The sequence below is a fragment of the Rhinolophus hipposideros genome (genome assembly GCF_964194185.1).
Source record: "Rhinolophus hipposideros genome assembly, chromosome: 7".
In the NCBI taxonomy this organism is placed as follows: domain Eukaryota; kingdom Metazoa; phylum Chordata; class Mammalia; order Chiroptera; family Rhinolophidae; genus Rhinolophus; species Rhinolophus hipposideros.
This window is the reverse complement of record NC_138053.1, coordinates 95,161,918-95,185,341: the sequence shown is the minus strand read 5'-3', so window position 1 is coordinate 95,185,341 and position 23,424 is coordinate 95,161,918. Positions and strand designations below refer to the sequence as shown.

Here is a 23,424-nt window from a genome sequence, read left to right as displayed (position 1 = left end):
GAAGCAACCCCTCTGGTGTGTCTACAGGGTCTGTGGGCACCAGTCCATAGCCCCCAGCTCGTTCCTACAGGAAAATCAAAGTCACAGCGAGAGGACACAGAGGGTCTGGGGCTGCTCCCTCCCACAGCTCAGGGGTGGGGACAGGCTGTGCCCTCTCCCCCCAGCTGCTGACCATCATCTGAATGCCTGTGCCCACTGCACAAACTCGCTCCTCCCTCTCCATCACCTCCGCCAGCCACATTCCTTCTGGTTGCCTCTGTTCTGTTATCGCAAATGTCCCTGCTCCTGGGGTTGCTCTGCTTGTACTTGGTGATATGTTGTCCTGTAGCCATGGTCCTCAATTGTTTCTGGAACTAGCACTCCATCTCTTCAATGTCATGGTCAGCTCCAGAGGGCAGAGGACAGGCATTGTGCTGAGAGTACCCAGCCTATCCTGCAGTTTCCTGGGACAACGGTATCAGAGGCAGGCTCCACTCCATGCTGCTGGCTCTCTCTTGCATGCTAGCTAAGTCACGAAGTAATTGTCACTGGGTTAGGGGACAACTAACTGAGATTAAATAAGTACAGTACACATCACTGTGACTAGAATATAACTGCTGCTCAAAACAAACAAACAAACAAATTAGTCTCCTCGCCCCAAATGTTTTATGTAACATTATGGTCTCTAATGTTTAATGAGAAGAATAATGTGGATGACCATAACAACAATAATACACATATATATATGTATATGGTATGCACCAGGCGCAGTTCTGTGTGCTTTCCTAGATTAACTCATATACTCATTCATTGAATCATTAAAAAAAATCCCTAAAACATCAGCACTATCATCTGCATTTTATAGGTAAATAAACTGAGCACAGAGAGATTAACTCATTTGCCCAACATCACACAGCTATTAAGTAGCGGAGCAAGGTCCAGACAACTGGTATCCAGAATCCATGGCTTTTAACCATGACCCTAACCACTTCTTCATTTAGCACATTTAGCATTGGCACATAAAAAAAATCCAGAAGTTTAAGTAAGTAATGGAATAAAATATAAGTAATGGAATAAAATATAAGTAATGTGTAAATATAAGTAATGGAATAAAAATATAAGTACTATGTAAAGAAAGACCTGAAAAAACAGAAAAGGCAACAGATTCGTTTTTTTGCTTGTTTTTTGTTGTTGTTTTTTTAAATCTTTCTTTCTTTTTTTAAGATTTTTTATTGGGGAAGGGGAACAGGACTTTATTGGGAACCGTGTGTGCTTCCAGGACTTTTTTCCCAAGTCATTTGTCCTTTCAATCTTAGTTGTGGAGGGCGCAGCTCAGCTCCAGGTCCAGTTGCCGTTGTTAGTTGCAAGGGGCACTGCCCACCATTCCTTGCAGGACTCGAGGAATTGAACTGGCAACCTTGTGGTTGAGAGCCCACTGGCCCATGTGGGAATCGAACAGGCAGCCTTCGGAGTTAGGAGCACGGAGCTCTAACCGCCTGAGCCACCAGGCCAGCCCCAACAGATTCGTTTTTAAGGAAAATTATGGATAAATACACAGATTCATATGTTTCCCTATTACACAAGATTAAAACACAAAACTATAAATGTCTCAATGCAAGATTTTAGCTTTAAAAATGAAAAGAAAAAACTTCAAAATGTTCTTTTTTGAAAATTATATTTTGAATTACATTCACCTACACACATATATTTATAATGGGGTTCTTTTTAAAATGTGAAATATCATAAAAACATTAAAAAGCTTATTCAATGTTTAAAATATGGTTGAGACACTCTTCAGGAAAACACGTTATTTTTAATGTCAGCAGTGACGACTTACAGGTTGCTAGTCCTATGGTTCATTTAGGAAACTCTAGCCTTGTCATCTCTAAAAGGGCACAGCAATGAGAGAGTTTCATCTCTAAATGGCAACACAACGGGGTGTAAGCAGCAAACGACATGACGGTGTATATTCACCCTGGGGAACTTCAGTGGGTCTCTGCAACTCTTGTTCCAGGGCACAAATGGGAGAAAAATGGACTGTTTCCTCCTTAAGTTCTCTCTCACATCAGCCTTTTCCAGTTCAGGGATGAGGGCTCCCCTAGAACCCACGAGCCCCAGTAGGGCAGGCCTCCTACAGATCAAGAGGGGCACACCACTTCTCCCTGCCAGGCCGGTCCCTGCACAGGTCCCCCTGGCCATACAGTTGGAGCCCCAGCCAGGGGACGACAGCCACCAGGCTGCAGGATGCCTCTTCTTCCTCCCACACACCCACAAAATGGAGTGCTTCCTCCCTGCCCCCAAATTCCAAAGGATGGACATCTAAAAGTCACATGTTATCACAGGGCATGTGAAGACACATGCAGTATGCATCATACATGCGAGATACAATTTTCAAAACCCATGATGCAAGAGACAAATTTGACAGAAACTTTTTTTAAAAGTTGATACAGGGCAGCTTGTGTGACAGAGTGTGTGGAAAGTTTCATGAAGATCGATGAAATAAGCGGGAAGGAGGTATGCCAAATATTGTTGTGACAATAAGGGGCTGAGCAGAAAGCGGGAGTGTGTGCAGGGTGCCCAATTAATCCCAGATCGTCTGGGAACTACATACACAGAGGCGATTTCAGCTCTAACAAAACGAGGTAGGTTTCCTCACTCCGGGCCGGGCCAGAGTGACTAGCAGCTAACGCGACAGTAAAAGACAGTGAGGAGAAGAAGTATTTTAATGGCAGTGTAAAAATCTGAAAATAAATTAATCATGGGATTTTAATCTGTTAATCTCTCCCCAAAAAGTATTTTAAACTCCAGCTGTGTTCCATTGTGAAGAAGAGTCAGGAAATGTCACTTGTCCATCAGGTGCCACCTGAGTGGCCCTTCGCAGAGGAACCAGCAACAGGAATTCTATTGTCGTGTGAAGCCAGCTGCTCCTTTCTTAACTCTGGTTGCCTGAGACTTGTGAATCACATGAAGGCGGTCTCTTGTTAGTCTGTCAAACCTAGTCGTCAGGCATGCAATGCAATGTCACCGAACAATCTCCTGAACACACGCTGTGCGTGAGACAACCTGCAATGCACAGCAGAGGGTGCGAGCCTGGGCTCGACTGTACACCCCACTCATATACGTCACACACACGTGCACACACCCCACTCATATACGTCACACACACGTGCACACACCCCACTCATATACGTCACACACACGTGCACACACCCCACTCATATACGTCACACACACGTGCACACACCCCACTCATATACGTCACACACACGTGCACACACCCCACTCATATACGTCACACACACGTGCACACACCCCACTCATATACGTCACACACACGTGCACACACCCCACTCATATACGTCACACACACGTGCACACACCCCACTCATATACGTCACACACACGTGCACACACCCCACTTATATGCATCACACACACTCTCCCACACACTTGTGTCCCACACTCTCACACCCGTCATGTCACTCACATGCGCACACACACCCCCCACTCATATAATCACTCACACACACATACACATCACTCACATGTGCACACACCACTCATATATCTACACACAGCACTCATAAACACACACCACACTCACACCACACACACACCACATACACACATGCATATACTCACATACACACACAACACATACATGAGCACACAAACATGTCATATACACAGGCGCACACACATATACACACCAAACACACATGTAGGCACTACACACATATACAAACATATGCATACAAAACACCACACCTACACACAGATACTGATCCACTACACAAAACATGCTCATACCACACGCATGCATACACACCCATGCACAGCACACATGTGCACATGTATGCACAAACTCACATAGGTGTACACACATACACATACACCCTCACACACCACACACAGACAGAAGCTCTCACACACACACGCACGCACGCACACACACACACTGATTTGCCCATGAACAGCACGAGCTGTCTTGCTAATGACACAGAAATTGGACGGGGCCTTGAAGCACTTTGGCGTAGCGGCAGGCTTAGAATCTCCAGGACGATGCGCTTCCTCCTGTCCCTCATTTCTACTCTCTCCCAGCCATCGGTCCCACACTCAGTTGTGTAGGTGACTCCACATTAGACACATTTTTAAAATTTAGAAAACTGTCTCCATGTTAATATGAACACAAGAATCCTTTATCATCCTACCCAAGGGGACAAGTACGAAGAGGCACGATGGTTCATATGCCTTCCGTTTATTAAATGGTTGGCCATTCCAGAAGACCCTGTCTCCTCAAAACATCTTGGAGCCTCAGACACGGGAGGGGTTCCAGCGGCAGTTGTGTGGGACCAAGCCTAGGCTGCCCTGGCCAGACAACTGGAGAAGCAGTGACTGCAGGCAGTCCTGGAGGCACTCTGGAGTGACACGTCATGGGACCTGAGACAGGAGGCCCTGGGACGCATTTCCTGACCATGGATGAGCAGACACCTTTACCTAACAACACACCCGATAGACTCTGAACTTGCATCATATCCCAAAGGGGGCAGAATAAGGACCTGAAAAGAATCTCTCAGTTCTATGAAATCCCAGTATTCAACCAGCAGCTTCTTTGGAGGAAAGTAGAAAACACTGTCAATGTGAACACAGAATTCACTCCATCATCATACCACATCCTCAGTACCACTTTCTTCTCAGCTACATGAACACAGGAACATACGTGACATTTTAGTCAAGAAAAAGTATAGTGCGTTCTTTTTCAATAAAAAAAAACACAACCCAAATCAAGGTGGAGGGGACATAAAAGCCCATCATTGTTACCACCCCTCAAATAATCAAACACCAACGGAAATTAAATTCTATGATGCCTGATAATAATCACATTGTTTTTTTTAAGATGCAGAACAGTGAGACTCCGTTTAAATTTTGCCCAGCCTGTGCCCTAATGTCAATGCCAGAGAAAAAGCTTTGTGTGGCATAATCCTGACCCCTCAGAGTGGGGTCCAAGGCCAGTGGCATCAGTGTTCATGTCACTGGGGAGGATGCAGAAGCTGCAGAATCTGGGGCGCTGCCTGGCTCCTCTGGCTCAGGTCTGCATTTCACAGAATCCCCAGGTGCTCTGTAGGTACCTTTTGGTATGGGAAGCTGTGACTAAACACCTGACTGCAATCAGACCAAAAAAATCACTTCTTATGGTACACATGGTCAAACCATTGAATATTAATTACATTCTATAATTAATGAAGCTAGTGATGACTTGGAATCACTGGGCTAATAGAAGGTATTTTAATGTAATTGTCTGTGGAATAGTCAGTTTTTGTGCATCATTAAAGTTTACAAAGATTATAGTCCTAGCTAGTTATGAAGGAAATGTCACAAAAGAATCTTGGGGCTGAACCTTACCAATCAGCTAACTCTCTCCAATCTGGTTGCCTGTAACCATAGCAACTCAAATTTGCATCCTTAGAACACAAAAAAAGCAAACTCACACAAAGGAGTTTTCTCTTTTCTGGTCATGGTTTATGGTTGCAACAGGTGAGAAAGGTCAAAAGAAGCAACGATTTGCATCATCGCATGAAAAAGAAACATAAGCAGTAACTATGGCAACCAGATAAAAACTTCAAAAACGACTTGCAATTTACAAAGGGCAGAGCAACTCTACCATGTTTCCCTGAAAATAAGACCTATCTGGACAATCAGCTCTAATGTATCTTTTGGAGCAAAATAGTAATTACAGGCAAATCCACCAAAACGTTTCCCAGAAATACCTGAATTTGCAGAAGACAGTGACACGCATTTTACTCAGACACCATCATGGATATTCGATGTGCTGTGGAATTGCTAAATTATATGTTTTTACAATTGGGTTATTTAGGTGTGACACAATTTAAATCTAGATTTTCGTGCATTCTGAAGACAAAATGGGCCCTTCCCTGGGTCAGCTAATTGCTGAGGTGAAAGACCTTTTCTTTTGGAAGTGACGTAACTCTTGGAGATCAGTAGAGTGGCAACTCAACCAATTTTTAAGGCTTAAGAAATTCAGATAACTTCTAAAATATCTCATTTTCACCTAAGAAAGATGAATGATCTCAAGGACTGCCTGCGTTTCCTGTGTTGGTCCTGTATCCATTTCCAGTGTAAAGATCAATTGAATCTTACACATTTACAGAGAAATAATAAAGGAGGAAAACGTGACTACTGCCAAGCTACCCACTGCCAGGAAATGCCCATCCAGCCGCACAGCCACAAGCCTCCCCCCTGTATTTCTGTAGCTTCTGTTTACCAGTTTGGTGCTCTCTCCCACACTTTCCCTGCTCAGATCAGCTTGTGCAGTGCCTCACGCCTGATGGATACCCACAGGAGAAAGTGACCATTCTATGAAAAAGAGAGAGAAGATACTGACGCACAGAGAAAGGAGCAAAACATTTTTATTTTTTTATGTATGAGTCTCAATGATACTTTTATAGCCCAGAATGACATGTTTATCTTTCACCTACTATTTTTTTTTTTTATTCCACATCAGAACAGAAAACATGCTTTGAGCTCGATAAATGAACGCTCATTTGGGGCACCTACCCCTTGAAATACTCTTAGCATTAAATTAATAACTCTGGCATATTATGAAGTCATAAATTCAATTCTGAGCCCCCTTCCTCCAAGCACATTAATGTGAGTTTTTGCCATATTTTATATGTGTGCGTTTAGCTTTCCTTTTTTCTCTATAAAACATGCTGCTGCTAATCATCACCCATGTTATTATGCACTGACAGCATACAAACAAAAGCTGACATTGTTTGTGGAGTCCCCCCCTTGTGGCTTTTTTTAAGTGAGTGCCCCACTTTCAACTGAAATCTAAAGGGAATTCTAAAACATTTTCAAAATTAAATGTTTACATTCTACTTGGTGCATAGCACATTGTTGATGGATTGATGAAAAAAAAGTTTTACATTTAATACTGTTTTTTATGTAGCATTAAAAGTGGACAAGGCCCCTGAACTTTCCATTGTTTAACTCTGGGTTTACAAAGTGAGAAAAAGCTTTTTCATCACCAAAATGCAAAACCAACCTAACTAGCTACTGTAACCATTCCAGCATCGTTTTAATTTGGTGCTAATGCTCTAATTTGCTCATTTATTTTCTCTAACCACATAATTAATGCTGAAAGAAGCTTTTTAGGGGTTTGCCACTGAGCGCTCTATGTCTTAGAATGAAAAATCCCTTAGATATGTTTCCAATCGCCATGCGTGTACAGAAGCCAAGAACTAGCAAGCCAGAACTACAAACTATCACAAAAGGCAAACAATTAACTGCTGAGACGAGCTGGGGCTAAGACAGCTAAGCCCGCGCTAGGACCTGCACGGGCAGGTTTTACAGGCCTATGAAGCTGATTGGGTTTCAGTGCATTCTCTCCCATCATTACACTCTAAATCATCATCTATTACATCATTACATTACCCCTTCCTTTTGAGATCTCAGTATGTTTCAATGGAAACTGATGCATTTCCCTGATTGAAACCCATTTTAATCCTCCTAGACAACGTGCTTCTACAAATATTGTCATAACGTAAACAGTAACCAAAAGTTCAAACCTTTATAAGGAAAAGCGCTGGAGAAAAAAGGAGTGCCACAGCACACCACAACTCTCAGAATGTAAGTTTGTGAGAAGATAAAAGAAAATAGCCAAGCGATATGGGCTCCCACGAAGGGGACCTGAGTAAAGCCCATCACCATGGAATAGCATCTGTCTTTCTTCACCCCCAAACTAACCTCCAATGTAGAGGGCTGTGGTCTAAATGCTATGACCCTTTTCTTGCAATTCATTCATTCATTCAATGTTTTCTGAGGACCCGTTATGTGCCAGGCACTGTTTAGGGGCTGAGTGTAGAGTGAACACAGATGGCTCTCCACCCAACCCCCCGGGGCCTCTCCTCTAGGGAGGAGGCGTCCACAGGACAAATACACACAGGTTGCCGGTCGTGCAGGACAGGGCAGGACAAAGGGCAGTGAAGTGGGTGGGGAAGAGGTAACTGAGGGCGCCGAGATGACCTCTGGAAGGAGAGGACTCTGGAACAAGCACTGAGGGAAGGAGAGCCAGAGGGGCTTGGGCAGTGAAGGGGGTAGGGGGCGGACGCAGAGTAGGCCTTGCTTAGGGCCTTGGGACCCTCTGGAGACTCTGGATTTATATGTTATTCCATACTTTCTTCTATCTCAGCCAGGTGATCAAGGTCCACATCATCAGTGATGAGTCCTGTTGACGGCATGTGCCCTCGATAGGATGTGCTAAGGATGGGACGTCACCTCTTCACCTCTGTGGCCCTGTTCCCCAAAACCTTCAACTACAGACTAGTCATGAAAAGTACATCACACATACCCAGACTGAGAGACAGTCCACAAATCCCTTGACCAGTACTTCTCAAAACTGTCAGTCATCAAAAACAAGGAAAGTCTGAGAAACTGCCCCAGCCACAAGGAGCCCAAGGAGACATGACAACTAAATGGAATGTGGCGTTCTGGACGGGGTCTCAGAACAAAGAAAGAACATGAGGGAAAAACTGAGGGAGTCCAAATAAAGCACGGACTTTCATTAATAATAATGCATCAATGTGGGGTTTTATTGTGACGCACGCACCATGCTATGGGAAGACGTTAAGAAAGGGTGGTATGGGAACGCTCGGTGCTGTCTTGGCAACTTTTCTGTAAATCTAAAACCACCCTGAAAAAATATTTTTAAGTTTATTTTGTTAAAACTATGCCAAGTTCTTTTGTCTAGAAGTGATTTTAGAATACAAACTAAAACAAGAAATAATAATAGATTATGTCACAGCTTGGAGGTTATTCAGGATTTCACGCCTCTCAGCATATTCCTGCTAAGTGGTTTATCAAATCTATTGGAACCCCCAAAGCCAGCCCATTCCATTTCTTTATGACTCTAAATTATTAGGTTTTCCCTGGCACTGGTCCTAACTCTTTCATCAGGGGCACAAATAACAAAGAAACCCTCCCTTCTTCTCAGCAGCCCTTCTAGGCTTCAGGGAGAGAGCTGTATAACCCAAGTACTTCCTTCCCTTCCCCACAATGTGTGCCCCTGTGTGCCTGGTGTCACTGTGGTTGTCACCATCCCCACAGAGGGGCCTCGCATCTTCGAGGGATAAGGTCGAGGTAAGAGCGCCTGCTGGATATCCACACAGGGTCACAGGTGTCCAAGGAGATGGTCAGGTAGGGCTGCTCCCACACCTGTTCCCAGGCCCCTCCTCCTCCTTCTCTAGGGGTGAGGGCACCCTGAGAGGCTCCTTCACTTCCCTAAGGACCAAAACCGTCTTGGGCTCCAGAACATGTGCTCAGGTGGCCTCTCTGTACACAGACTGACTCTTCTCAACAGCCCTCACTTCTTCCTTGGTCACCTTCCCAGGCTAACCCCATTCCTACCTCCATGGATTATTCCACAAAGCATGCTGACCACTTGCAGGAAGGAAAACAAGATTGGGCTTATGTAATAAAACATCTCACACCTCTGGTGCAGCCAGGTTCTATGCACAAGAAAGAAAACGAGCAAGATAATGGGCTGTGTGCAAACAGCAGGAGATGAGTCTCGAAGGCTACCTAGCTCTCCTGAACCGTTTAATTCCTGGACTTCCCAAATGAAAGATTTTAATCTGGAAAGTTAAACCAAGCCTTCCAGGCTCAGAATAACTGTGGAATTAATATTTAACAGGAAGTGAAATTTCCTAAATTTAGTCTCCAACAATAAGCTTTACATATATAATTCAGCTCCTCCCTTTTATGTTTTAGTTGTGAGACTTCTTTCACAGTTCTTGATCAAATTGGTCCACTGAAATTGAGTTCACACAACTTTTACACCGTTAGGATGGATGCCAGCTGCTCATTAAACTGTTTCTCAGAGGTAATATTTTTCATTTCCAAACCAATATGAGCATGCCTATTTTGAGCTTAAGATACAGATATAAGCAATTTCACAAGATAAAGCAATTAGTAAGTGATAAAGGTTATTTGATTTACATAGCTAATCAAAGTGTTTACAATCTATTATAAGCTGAAGAAATTTCTTTATTTAGATAAAATGGGAATGAGATATTCCAATCAAGAGAAAAATGAAATTGAAAAATGGAACCTACCGAAGAGAACAGCGTAATCACCAAACTGAGCTCCCACAAAGAACAATATGATTTCAGTAAAACTTAATAAATACACGAGCCATGGTGCGCGATTTCAACTCTTTGAATAAATGTTGTGCCCTTTTCCAGAGCCTTATCGTAGTCCCGTTAGAAATGCAAGCTCCTGTACTATCATCTGTCTTAAAAGAAGGTGGTTTCCATTTTTAAAATGACAAACCTAGTCATGCTCTGAATCCCATACAAATGCAGGAATTGTAAATATTTATAAAGTGAGAAAACGTCACAGCATATTGTTTCACATCTTACTGTCATCATGACCACTTTATATTGTGTGAAATTGTTCATGAAGCTCAGAAATCAAAACCATTAAATACAGCCTAAGTTAAGTGCCTCTAAATCATCATACAAATGTATAAAAAGATATAGAGGGACCAAAGGAAAGGTGACATGACTCAGTGTTTCAACAGGGGCTTATCAATTAACAGCCATCAAATACCACATAATACTAAGTCCTGGGTGAACATCGTTTTGTCAGCAGTTGCTCCGGAAGAGGAAACGCACAGGTAATCACATGAGCAAATGTCTATTAAGCACTCAAAAATTTAATTCTCCATTCTAGGTCCAAAGCAAGTAACCCAGGACCATGCCCAGGGGCAGAAAGGTGTCTGGAGACCTGTCACAGCTTCTGTCAGGATGTCAGCAGGGTGCCATCTGCAGCCCCAGGAACTCTGCATCATTGCCCCATAGATGGGGTACTGGGTTAAATAATGGAATAGTGTCCCCCAAAATGTATGTCCACCAGAACTTCAGACTGTGATGTTATTTGGAAATACTTAAGTTTTGTACAGATGTAATAGTTAAATTAAGATGAGGTCATACTGAATTAGCGTGGGCCCTAACCCAATGGCTGGTGTCCTTATATGGAGACACAAGGACACACTGAGGGATGATGCCACATCAGCTGAGTTAGTCTAGAGCCTGTCTGCAAATCAGGGAACACCAAGGACTTCGGGCAACCAGAGGAAGCTGGGAGGGAGGCCGGGAACAGATTCTCCCTCAGGGGCTCCAGAAGGAACCAGCCCTGCCCACACCTTGATGTCAGACTTCTGCCCTCCAGACTGAGAGAATAAATGTCTACTGTTTTAAGCCACCAAGTATGTGGCTTGGAAACAAATACACATGGTATCAACAACCACAATAATGAAAATCCCCTTGGTCACAGCAGAAGGACTTAGTGACTTCTCAACCACTATTAAGGTAATGATATACATATGTCTATGTATATATAAATACTTTATACATATGTACATATAAATACTTTTTAGTAAATATTTAAAAGTGTTTAATATCTAATAAACTCTAAGTTTTCTTTCGGTGAAGGAATTTTGAGTTTAGGGCTCTGTACTTCACTCATACACTAAACATATACTTATTGGATGCCCACAATATCCGAGGCTTTGACTGACATCATGGGAAGCTAAAACCAAGGGGCAAAAAAAGACACAGATAGAAAATGAGGAGAATGAGACAGATTCAGAGGTATCTGGGGTAGAAACGAGACACACATCCGGATTATAATGAGATTTACAACACATTACACAATGTATTAGCTTAAATCACATAAGATTGCCAAGAGTTGGCCATTTTTAAACTACAAAAATAGCTGTTTCATATGGTTTAAGCCAGGGGTGGAAAACTACAGCTTGTGAGCCAAATCTGGCCCTCTGCCTGTTTTTGTAAATAAAGTTTTATTGGAACACAGCCATGTCCACTCCTTTGCATTCTGCCAATGGCTGTTTTCATAACAGCACACTGAGTAGTCATGACAGAAACCATATGGACCTCAAAGCTTAAAATATTTACCATTTGGCTCTTCACAAGAAACCTTTGTCTACCCTTGGTTCAACCTAATATTTACATCCAACGATTGGCAGTGACAGCAAAGGCAACAGAATTTCAGGAGCAGGCGAGGTCAGTGCAATGCACTCCCTGAGAGCCCAGACTTCAGCTGGGACTTGAGAAAGAACTGGATTCTGAGCTGGAAGGGACAGGACTCTTCTCGACATGGTAACAGATGATACTGGCTGTGCTGGCCCTTAGGCCCCAAATGCCAGGAGCACCCCAATCACTGGGCACCCAAAAATGCCCCCACTTGTTTCCAGACACTGTCACTACTGAGATCCCTGGGTCAAGTGGAACTAGAACGAGAAGAGTCTGGTAAGGTTTTTCAGAGAGGTCATATTTCCTTGAACAGCAGTCCTTCAAGTCTGAGAAACGCTTTTTTCAGTTTAAGCATAAATCAATAGAGGGGTGGGAAACCAGTATAGTAGAAATGTTTTATTAGGAAGATTAAGTCTTACATGTGAAATAATTGAATCTAGAGCAAAAACTATTATTTGGAACATCTATGTGGCCCTTTGTAGGGTTAGATCATTACGAATAATTATTGCAGCAGTTACAATTATACTTTAAAGAATTAGGGGAAGTTTCAGACAACTGGAAACTTATTGGGGGTTGTCAAGTAGAAAAGTACCAAAATGTGCTCGCTTCGGCAGCACATATACTAAAAGTACCAAAATGAGCATTTCTTCTAATTGATAAGCCACACACTTCATTCCAAATTAGACCTGCTATAAAATTGTATTGTACATTGAGTTGTAAAGTTCTTGCTACCAAACGCTTCCCAAGGATATATAAATACTAAAAGGAAGAGGGGAATTTGCCTGAGTAAGGAGCATTCTCCTCTTTTCCATTCACATCAATCATCCAAAAGCACAGCAAAAACTGGTGATCACAAACACTGAAGTTTAGGACTAAGCTAGTGTGGGGACAGAGCCAGGAGTGCAGTTTCCAGGCTCTCGGCCTCACGTGGAAAGGTGCTGGCTCAGGTAGTGAATGGCCATCAACTGTGATTGAATGGCCATCAGCTGTGGCTAGTTGGCCGTCAGCTGTAACCAGTGAGCCATTGGCCACTAATATAACTGCTGTGGCTACGCTAGCAGAAAGGAATGGGGGCTAGCAAGCAGATGGGGGCTGAGCTAGCAAGCGGCGGAGTGTGGATTACAGATTGTAGAGAAGCGGATTGCTAGCAAGTGAGATTGTTTGGCAGAGAAAAGTGGATGGCGGGTTGTGGATAGTGTGGCTCCTGCCTCCTGTGTCTCCAACCCAGCCGCCAGCAAGAATATAGTGGTGTGACTCCCCTATCTATGGCTCCATGGGTGTTCCTTTTTGGCCTCACCATGTCCTGCGTTCTTATGTGGGGAGCGATACCAGAGAACCCGCGTGACTCCCCGCATGACAGCTAGAAAGCCAAGTGGGATGAATGAGTATAAACCAGCATGTAAACAGAAATTTGTGTCTTTATACATCAAAAGTGAAATGTATCTTAGCCCACATTATGAGACTGTCCCAGGGTAATGTAGTTTACCGATTTTTTTAAAACTAATTCACAGCATATTCAGGCACCTTTAATTACATGAATCAGCTGTCTACTGCCCAATGAAGGTGTCAGCTTGCAAAACGAGAATGACCTAACTTAGAGACTGGCCTCAAACACAGAAGCTCCCAATTTTCTAATGGAAATACTATCTGGCCTTAGTTAAGCTCCAGAGGTGATTTCTTCCCAGAGAGCCATCATCACCTGAAGGTCCCAGGTGCCCGGGGGCGGCTCTGATTCTAGCTGCAGGTTCAGGACCCTGGTTCCATCCTACCTGGTCGCTGGTTAGGTGTGAGCAAGCAGACAGCCATGATTCTGGTCCTGTTCTCAGCACATGATCATATTCTGGTCACATGATCTGCTTCACCCTGACTGAGTTCTAGGTGACTTGTCAAATAATTGGACGGCTGCCTACCATTCAGGGGCATCAGCAACTGCGACAAGAATGCATCTATCTAGGAAGTTCTTTCCTGGCATTAGTAAAGGCAAAGCCGTTTTTAACTTCTCACAGGCTTCTGCTTGCTGGCAGGAGCAGTTATAACAAAACCACCTGAAAATGGATGTTACTGGTAATCGGCCTGGGACGGGGTATCCAGCCAGGGTCCCGGACAGACAGGGGGCACATTCCACAGGGTATTGTGGATAGCTGGTGGAGAGTGTAGCACAGGGAATACTAATAAAGGGAAGGGAAACACAAAGTCAGGGCCAGGGCTAGTTGCAATGCCTCAGCTGCCACCTCTAGGCCTGCTGGGCTGGGAGGAGGGAGCATTTTCCAAGAGCCCAAGACGAGACTGTGTGGAAGAGCAGTGATAGGTGCTGAGGCTTGGGGTGGAATGATGCAGCCAGCCCTCAGAGACCCCTCAGGGTACAAGCCCTCCCCTCCATCCTCTGCAGGGCCCCCATGGGAGGAAGTCAGCCAGAAGCAGAGGCCTAGCAAGCTTTTGATGCAGTCCCTCTGACTGTACCTCCCGGAGCCTGGAGGGGGGTCACCAAATAAGATCTGCCAGGACAAGCAGATAAGAAAACACCAAACTGCCCTTTATTTTTGCCTAATGTCAAGAGATATCTGCTTCCATGCAGAGTCAAGCAACAGTGCTCAGCCCTGTTTTTATTTCTAGAAAATTTCACTCCCCCCCACCTCCCTTCCAAGGCTGAGTGGGTCCCCCCTGTGCAGGTGACAGACCTAATTGAGAGCTGCAACAAATGCATTGTGGGATGTGCTTTGGAGTAGTGGCAGATGTTAACCCACAGCAGCTCAGCTCATCAAGAGTAAGTCGATTCATTGAATCACCACACTAATACTTGCCAACAGTTAGGGTGCTATCTATGGAGCAGGCAATTTACATGTATTAACAGTCGCTCATGTTCACAAAACCCTGACAAGGTAGGAACTACTCTGACCATTTTAGGACTGAGAAAAGTGAGGCAGAGAAACTGAGAACAATCCTCAAGTTTTCACAGCTCGTAAGTGAGTGACAAACCCGGCCACCTGCATCCAAAACCCACTCCCATAACCAATACATGTATACCGTCTCATAATCATATTGAAAAGTTCTAGAAGACCTTGATATACAAAGAAATCCTACAACCAATCTTCCTCGTGGAAAAAACAAATCTGCTTGAGAGAAAAGGATCACCCATTGTGTAATTGGTAAGTTTGACATTTGCATGTTGTATTTGCTGAGTACCCACGCGTTAGCTTCCAAATCCTCTTTCCAGAAGTGAAGTCAACTATGATTGACTGAAGCGAGTGATTACACATTTATTCTGTCGGTTCCTGTGCACTGAACATGACGAATGGTGTGGCAGATGGTCCTTTTCCACAGATGGCCTCAACAGTCTCCCTTCCCACACGTGCCTGGGCAGTGAGCCTTGGCACATGCCCACCAGTAAGCACTGCATTTCTCTGGCCCCATGGATCTGAGCAAGCCCAGGGACTGCCGACAGCAGAAGAGACACTGGGCCAGTTCTGGGAACAGTCTTTAAATGGCCGGGAAATTTGTGTTTCCTGCCTCTTGAAGTCCATGCCTTGTACATGGAAGAAGAGGGAGGTCATAGAGCAGGACACTCAGGTGCCAGGCGTGTAAGTGAAGCCATCTGGAACACTCAGCTGTGCGAAGCCTCCGATGACGCTAGCCCCAGCCACCACGGGTCTGCAATGCCTGCGGGGCCAAGGAGAACCACCCAGCTGACCCCAGCCCACCAGAAGAACAGTGAGAGGCGATGTCAAAGGCTTGTCTTCAGCCACTGAGTTATGGGATTAGGACCTACAAAGCAATAAATCAAGGACGCAAATGAAATCCTCCACGTAACGCATTTCCTTCTGAGAAGAGTGAAAGGATCTACAGCCCTGAGCTGAAAATAAGAGAACTACATCGTTTGCCTGCATTCTCAGGTAGAAAACGTAACCTGGGAGCCAGGTCTCCCCGGGACATTTTAGGAGGACCCACCTCCAGAGGTCCGGCAAGCCTCTATCATCAGATTAGTTAGTTAGTCCTCTTTTTTTTTCTTTTTTTTTTAGTTTTTGCACTGGAAGTTTGTACCTTTTGACCAGCTTCCCCCATTTTGCCCACCTCTGGAAATGACCGATCCTCACTTAGCACAATGCCCTCAACGTCCATCTGTGTTCTCATGAATGGTGGCATTTCCTTCTTTTTTATGAATGAATAATATTCCACTGTGTGTGGAATATATATATATATATCTTAATCTATCCATCAATGGGCACTCCATTGCTTCTGTATCTCGGCTACTGTAAATAATACTGCTATGAACATGCCTGGGCAGGTATCTTTTCAAGTTAATGTTTTTGATTCCTTCACATAAACATCCCAAAGTGAAATTGCTGAATCATAAGGTAGTTCTATTTTTCATTTTTTGAGGAAACTCCGTAGTGACTGCACCAGTTTACAATCCCACCAACAGTGCACAAGTGTTCCTTTTTGTCCACATCCTCACCAACACTTTTTGATGATAGCCATTGCAACAAGCATGAGGTGATATCTCATTATGGTTTTGATGTGCATTTCCCTGACAATTAGCGATGTTGACCACGTGTTCATGTATCTGTTGGCCATCTGTATGTCTTCTTTCGAAAAGTGTCTATTCAGACGTTTTTAATTGGATTATTTGTGGGAGGTTTTTTCTTTTGCTTTTTGCTACTGAGCTGCATGAGTTCTTTATATACTTTGGGTATTAACCCCTTATCAGGTATATGCTTTGCAAATATATTTTCTCCCATTCCAAAAAGAAAAGCCTTTTCATTTTGTGGATGGCTTCCTTGCCTGTGCAGAAGCTCTTTAGTTTGATGTAGTCCCACCTGTTTATTTCTGCTTTTGTTGCCATTAGGTAGTTCGTAATAGACGGCAATTATATTTCCAGGCCTTGGTACTTCTGGAAAATCCACAGGGACAGGCAGAAGGGCAGCCTTTTCTGAGTTTCCAGCCTATTGTACCCAAATGGTTCTGGCTATCACCACAAGGTTCCCTTCCAGCTTTGAAAGCACGACCAGCTGTCGGCTACACCAGTCTGAGGAACCGCGTAAGGATGGCAGCCAGGCCCTGGGCGAGAAGAGCGGCCCACCTCCGTATGCCAGCTTTGCATCACATCGTTTCCACCCCGTGGTCCTGAAGCTAAAATCCTCACCGCCTTCTCTCTGGCTGCCAGGCTTGTCAGCACCTTTCCAAGAGGTCAGGATGCCACTTGGCCAGCTCCGGCAGCAGCCTGCCTCTGCCTGGGCCGCTGCAAGCTCGCTTGTCCCCTGTCTGTGCTGCGCAATCTTCCTCCCAATGGCCTCAGGACATATTTCATGGCAAGCTACTGAACTAAAATTACCACTAATAAACTTCAATTAAAACAAAATAAAACATGCAAGCTCTTTATGCCAGGAATACTTCACACATGACCTAAAGGCCTCCGCCAGCGTCATGAGGACATTCACTGAACTGGAGCCAGAATTAAATACATATTTTTTTCACATTATAAATGAGTAACTTGCTTTCGAACACTGGCCTCCTCTTGGTATGTCTGTCAATCCTTATAAAATTCCATGGGTATATTTGAAAGTAACTGTGAAGTTAGCTTTCAATTATTCATTCAGTCTGTTTAGAGCTCTTGAGCAAGTAGGTGGGGAATTTGCGAAGTAAAATTCTTTTTGGCAAGCTGAGGTATGGCTGCTTCAGTACCCAGATTCTCCCCGCTTATCCGCTCCCTCCGAGCATGGGGCCTGGAGCCTTTGGAAGAGTTATCTGAAACTTAAGCACCACGAAACCCTAAAGGTGTCACATTCAGACAGACTCAATATAGTATCCCGAAGGCTCCACGGCGTGTGGAACCACAGAAGAGGAGGGGACGTCAAGGCAATAGCTGGGAAGATGCTCGGGGCATCTGTTACCAGGAGCCCTTTCCTCACCACCTCCCCTCGCCGTCTGGATCTCTGTCTCCTCTAGCTTTCCTGGAAGTGACTGTTCCCAGAGCCAGCCGTGTGTCACTAGCAAAGTCGGCAGTTCTTAGCTACACAGGGATCTACCATGAAGAGACCCCATGTTAAAAATAAAACAAAATAAAATCCATGTTCTCACAAGGCTGCAGGTAACAACAGGCAGTTCAGCTTTCCCATTTAGACTAACAGCCAGTTTTTATGTGTAGAGGCTCTCACAGCCGCATAGAACTTGATAGGTAATTATAACATAAACACATTTACCCAAATGAGACTTCCAGAAGGAAACAACACGCATAATGTACAAACTCCATGAGTCTCAAACAAACCCTGCCAACATAAATAAATAAATAGCCTTCTTTATAATATTCTCTTCTTTCAAAAATATTTGTCAAAATGTATCCCCCACACCAGGTGCTTCTCTTTCTGGTTTACATGAAAGGAAGTAAATAGAAGGGAAGCGAGTTACCTCTTCTGGTTCACAAACAACTACGTGATGAGCGATGACATGGATGGACCTTGAGAGTATCATGCTCAGTGAAATAAGTCAGACAGGAAGGGACAGGAACCGTATGATTCCACTCATATGTGGGATATAAAACAGAAAGCAAGAAAGGAACAAACAAGACAAACAAACTCATATTCACAGACAACAGTATGGTGGTTACCAGGGGAAGGGTAAAGGGGGTCGAGTACATGGTGATGGAGGGAGACTAGGCTACGAGGGTGAGCACACAATGCAGTATGAAGATGACGTATTATAGAACTGTACACTTGAAACCTGTATAATCTTATTAACCAATGTCACCCCAAGGAATTTAAGTTTTAATAAAACCAACTATGTAATGAGAAATGACAAATCGATCGCATTTGCACACAACCTGCGATATTCAGATAGTCGTTGGCAGTCAGATGTTAGGTACTCAACTGATGATGGCTCAACGCAGGTAAAAGCAGCATTTAGGGTCCACAGAGGAGCTGATAAAAGAGAGAAATATTCCTTCTGCAAAAGCACACACTCGGACTAGGAATCTTAGCCAACATGCTGGAATTACTCTACAAAGGAGTATCCACAAAAAACCCAGACTGTCCTATTAGGATATGGAGCACTGGCACTGGGCAGAGGAGGCTGGCGGGAAGGCGTCTTAAACCACTTAGTTATCTGCCTCTGCGCCAGTTCTCCTGTTCACATCCTGAGGCTCTTCGGTGTCGAGAAAGGTCGGTTTTGTCTCTATTTTGACTGCACAGCACATTGGACAATGGAAAAAACTGTCCTGCAACGAAGGTGGATTATGTGATTTTCATCCCTACAAATCATCAAAAAACATTGTTCATTTGGGGCCATGAGATGAGACAGAGTGAGCTCATTGTACAGAGCTCTCGGCATCCAGCTCCCTGATGGGAAGGGCTCTGCACAATCCCACGGAGACACGAGGGACTGCAAACTTCTCCAAGACCCTGAAACAGAACCCTTGAATTGTTCTATCTTTTGCTTCGTAAGCTCGAAGCCATTTCTGATTCTCAGGCCCTATCTGTGTTGGAGGAACCCACTCTGAAGATCGCCATATCCTGGCTACACGTGCTCTGACCATGCCACTGTGCACGATGAGTGGAGGGCCCCCCCAGAGCCCTGGGCCGGGGTACCAACCGTGTATCCATGCCAGTGGGACACGCCTTCCACGCCTCCACCTCTCCCTTTAGTCCCAGCAGGTGAGGCAGCTCTGCCAGGGCATGGAGACTCCTGAAGTCTTCCAATTGCTCCCATGCCCACTCTTTCTGCCACCTGCCATCATGGCCACCCTGGCTCCAGGGTCTAGCAACTCCTCAGTGTTTGCACCTGAAGCATCAATTCAGGCTCTGGAGGAACACTGGAGAAAAATGGCTTCCACACAAGGGACAGCCAGTGGGAAAATGAGCATCAAGAGAGCAGAAACGATCTCTTTCCTCTACACATTGTATTCCCAGGGCTGCGCCTGGGGTCTGGCAGAGGAACATTCTGGCAAACACTTCTTGGTTAACTGAATGCTATTCTTCACCCTAGGGCCACCCTGGAGCTGAACGATGGTAAAAACCAACATCCCTTGTTATAATAGAGGCCCTTCGTAAGCCTCTCATTAATAACATAATGATCACCATCTCTCTCTGCGGGTTTAGAAAAGGCTGTGTGCTTGGAGACAAAGATGTACTGGTCAGCCTCAACAGTGTCTTCCAAATTCTGGAATTCTGTGGAATAGTTGTATCAATTAGGAAGCAGTCAACAGTCAACAAACAAGATGCTATAATTCAACCAAGCGCATTTCACTTCCTCTGAATCAAATCCACCTCCTGTCTGCCAGGTCAATTTGAATTAAGATAACAGACAGGATTTGACAGGATTTTCTATTTTTAATAAAATAAAGCTATCAAAAATTAGCCCATCCTCTTGTAAACTATGGATTACTTTATAAGCAAACAAAACACCTTAGAGAAAACCTGTAATCAATAAATACTGCAAAGGACAACTGCATGCTAGGTGTATGTTTAATATTGAAGTGTTTCTCTAGATGTGGGGAAATGTCAATATAATTCTTTCAAAGCAAATTGGTTATTTGTCTCTAGGATGACAGGGGCTAAATGTGTAAGGAGAGATCTTTTCAGGAGGGAACTGTATTTCTCCTTTTTTCCACAGATAAAAGGCCACTGTGATAACGACGGCTTTTTTGACCTGGGGTCCAGCCAACCTTCTCCTTGGAACTTCTTTTCATGGAAACAAAACAGAAGGGAGAAAAAAAAAATCTCAGCTGTTCTCCTTTATGGCCCTACCAATGAACTAAAAATGTCCGTTAAGTATTTAAATGTCCTCATCAGCAAGAGATTGTCATCTTCCAGTTGCCTGGAACTGCTTCCAATTTTATTCAGCACCCACTTTGCCTCACACCTAATTCACAGCTTCTGACCTCTTTGTTCACAGTGAGAGGTTATCCTCTTGTTTCTCCAAAGAATGATGTATGGTTTGGCCAAAGCCATCCATCCTGGCGTTAGATTGAGGTTGACAATTCAAAGACGTTGAGCTTGCCGATTGTGTGAGGTCTTGACACTGTTCTGTCCAAGTTCCCAGAACTAATTTTGGAGTACTGGAAATCGGCCACCACTGGGTACATTTGAACTCGTTAAAAATAGCACAGCTACCCCTCCAAACATTTCAACTTACTATAGCAGCAACCGAACGTCTTTCTATTGTGTGTCCCCGAAAATAAGACCGGGTCTTATATTAATTTTTGCTCCAAAAGACACATGAGGGCTTATGTTCAGGGGATGTCATCCTGAAAACTCACGCTAGAGCTTATTTTCCTATTAGGGCTTATTTTTGGGGAAACACGGTAATTGCAAAACTGGCTTGCTTCTCTGGAATGCAGAAAAGGAATAGAATTTCAATGGCATGGGATTTTTGAGATTGTCCGTAACACTTTTTTAAATAGACTTTCCACTTTAGAAATAATAGCAAATAATTTTTTAAAAGATAATTAATATAGAATTGAATGTCTTTTCTCTAAGTATAAGCAAGCCATGTGGTATTCCATAGATCAATAGGAAACAATATTATTTCAGAAGACTCCCTGGGCCTCCACTCCATTTAAATACAGAGCATTTAATTAAATAAATTTAATTAATCATCTGGAAGATAATATGGGAAAAGAAAACAGCTGACAACCTCCCAATTGCTCAGAGAAACCAAACATTTCAGACACGTATATTTATGAGTTTCATATGTACTTCCAATTATGTCTTTACATGAATGAATTCCTTTAGCTCTCTACCAATCCTCAGAAGTGTAATGTCCGAACTCTTTTACAGAAATACATCTACAAAATCTTGTTCTTCTCACACATAGGAAAGACACAAGAGATGAATTTGGCTGGCACTGATGGCCCCCTTCGTAGGGGCTTTTTACATATCTGACATAAACTGTGACATATTTGGGTTGCCATGCATGATCAGGCAATATGGCTAACTGGCAGAAGTCAAAATTTATCACATCAGCCAGGTTTCAAAAACGCGGGAGCCTTTCTCTGAAGAGGAACAAAGATCAACAAGAGCAATGCCACACACGCTCAGGCAAGCAGCCTTCTCCAACGTGCATTTGATTTGTTTTCATTAAGTTTACCCTGCAGGCTTCAATAAGCCTGGTAGCCCACCCTGTGTTCACTCAAAAGTGCAATTAAAGAGGAGCCCACCAAGGCCACATGGCCCTGCAGGCTTCCCACCTCAGTCCCCAACCTGAGCCATTCACTCATTGCTCCTGATCCAGGCATCTTAGGGATGACTTTGCCAAGCCTCCAATCACAACCCTGATTCTTCCCACTTGGTGCCATCTCCCACAAACTCAAGGCAGTTAATATGGGCCCCAAAGCCTGTTGTTCTTTGGGGAACATACACATTTAATTTGAAAACAAAAAATCAAAAGGCTATTGAAAGGCACTTAGTGGCAAATCCAAAACAGCATTACAATTCAAGTGTTACCACCACTAATTAAGACTCTTGATTACTGGTTGTTGGGGGTGAACATGTAGCCGCATTTTACGGGCCACGCCAAGGGGCAGGTTGGCCAGGGTGCCAGTCCACTGGGGCTGTGTTCCCACTCCAAATTGTATCACAGGCTTTGTGGTAACACTCTTCTGCAGATCACAAGCTCACGTGTGGGAAAGGTCAGAACTGTGGTTGCTTTTGCAAATAATGATCACTGTCTTAGACACAGGACAAAAGAAGCCAGAGTTGGACTTCATTAAAAGCAAAGAGAGATATGGAATCAGCATTCTCTGGAGCTCAGGGGGGTCTCCATTAATCAGGGAGGGGGATCCTTTCCTTTCTTCTCCCCCTCCTTCATGTTGACCCTAAACCAACCCACCATTGGAGCCGGGCATTCTGAGAGACGAAAAGGATCTGGATGGTATGTGGGTGTCACTGGAGAATTATGAAACAAGGTCTGCACCTGACTGAGTTTCTTCCCTAACCCACTCATATACTCACAGGCTGAGATGGCATTGTGATTCTCCCACCCCTTGAGAGAAAAGAGCAAAAATTTGAAGGAAAAAACAGATTTTTCTGAAAGATGATGAAGGAATTCAGGGTCACAAGATGAAATGAAGAATGTTTATCAGTGTTCTTTTTCACCAACTCCAAAACCTATACAACTCGCTTCCACCAACCAAAACAATCACATGTACTTCTAAATTGTTATAATTTCCATTGTATGAGAAAAGAAGTCCCTTTTCAACACCATGTAGACATTGGGAAATACCCTTCTTTCCAACCCAAAACTTAAGGTACATTATTCTCCCTGCTTTCCTCCCCATGTTGATCAAGTCCATCTTCCCCAGCCATGAGCCAAGTTCAAAGCATAATTTCCTTGAGCCTCCCTCAATACACAATTTATTCATTGGTAGATACTCTTCTAAAAA

General features: G+C 44.0%; 1 protein-coding gene across 3 annotated transcripts in view; it reads right to left on the bottom strand.

Annotated features, from left to right (window-relative positions):
- The window catches only part of SEMA5A (semaphorin 5A), a 427,518-nt gene that overhangs the window by 393,230 nt on the left and 10,864 nt on the right, over positions 1–23,424 (bottom strand). Inside the window, exon 2 of one of the 3 annotated variants that reach the window (XM_081053770.1) lies at positions 6,263–6,354. The exons of the other annotated variants lie outside the window; for them this stretch is intronic. The gene's annotated coding sequence lies outside the window, so the exon portion shown is untranslated. The remainder of the gene's footprint in view (positions 1–6,262; positions 6,355–23,424) is intronic. 3 annotated transcript variants of the gene reach the window in all.